Raw genomic sequence first — 1,685 nt, 5'->3', positions numbered from 1 at the left:
CATCAAATTTATAATCTTCATATTAATTTAGTGAAGACTAAAATAAAGCAAAAAGATCAAAAGAAGACTTAGAAAATAAGATGTCTGAATTGCGATGTATTGTTATTTAATTATAGTTCAAGTGTTTTACAAATTAAGGTTCTTTATTACTATAAAATTATGGTAATAGTTATTAACAAAAATTTAACTTATGTAACAAATAGATTTTCATGTATTGTTATAGAATATATACATATTTACATGTTTCTACTTTTAATCGGTTTTGTTCGGTTTATTTGGTTTAATCGGTTATATACCAAACCATATCCAAATCCTACGGTTTTTATAAAATTATATTCATTCGGTTTATATGGTATATACCAAAACCAAACCATATTGTCTATTTCGGTTCGATGCAGTTCGGTACGGTTCGGTTTTACCATATTGAACGGCCCTAGTTTTACTAAACCTAACGTGAAGCGCATTTATTAAATGATGGATGGATTTATACAAATCTCCTTTACATAAATCTAAGACAAGCTTTTTCCCTATAAACTACTTTACCAACTCTAAAAGCAATTGTCCTTTACCGACAGGTCGACAACCATTACTATCCCCATCCCAATTATTATCTTGCATTATTTTCTTTTAGATTTAGCTGAGAATCAGGCTAGAACCAATGAAATATGAATTTTTTCAAAACAAATAATTTACTGAACATGAATATGCTCTTTAGTTTTTGAAGTTGTAGAATGTATAGATAGAGCCTGTTTAAAGTTTAGTGTTACAAAAAAAAAGACCCCCTGTTTAAAGTTCGATCATGCAATGTCACTTCTCGCTGCAAAACTATTATAAGCTATACAAGTTCAAAAAAAAATCTATTATAAGCTATAATCAAATACAAAGATTTAATGGTAGAAAATTAAATTTATGAAAAAGAAAGATTAAATATACGAAGAAAAATACGTATTCTCAAAAACGATAGACATGTTTTTCAGCCATATAAAAATCTGACAGTATCTCTTAAAGCATACAAAATTTAAAAACTACTTACAAATTAACTCAAGAAAAAAGTAATAAAATTTTTGAGTTGATGCGCATGAAGGATAGGTAACACCATTTTTACTACTCTTTCATGATTTCATTATCCATCTTTCTACACAGCTGATTAAACAAATTATCTATCCAGATTTTCTACAATCTTCAGCCATGATTCTGATTCAATGCCACGTATTTGGACGGGAAAGGAGGACAGTCGAGCAACCACCAAAATGGCTCGTTCTGCAGTATGAACCTCGCCTTATATAGCAATATCTCAGCACCTATTGTTTGACTTGGTTGCAACTTTCAGTTTTGATGCTGATCATTACATATTACAAAAAGTAAGTTACTTGATAATATGTTTTTTTTTTTTGCTTTTCTTTGAGTTTTAAAATTAGATGCGTTATTATTGATAGAAATATTGTTACTAATAAAATTCTATTAGTATTTTGTTTTTTCATAAAAATATTAAATTCAAATAAATCAATTCCAGTATTTTTAAGATTTAAACTGTTTAAAACAATGACATATAGCTGTTAGATATCTTTTGAGAAAACTACTTAGAAGATATTGGAAGACAACTCATGAATTCACTCACACATTTTACATCCAAAACAAGGAAGTGGTTAAAAACTAGTAATCTTTTTTTTTTTTTTTTTTTTTTT

The sequence above is a fragment of the Brassica oleracea genome, chromosome C8 (assembly GCF_000695525.1).
Source record: "Brassica oleracea var. oleracea cultivar TO1000 chromosome C8, BOL, whole genome shotgun sequence".
NCBI lineage: Eukaryota > Viridiplantae > Streptophyta > Magnoliopsida > Brassicales > Brassicaceae > Brassica > Brassica oleracea.
Note: the sequence above shows the minus strand (reverse complement) of the source record.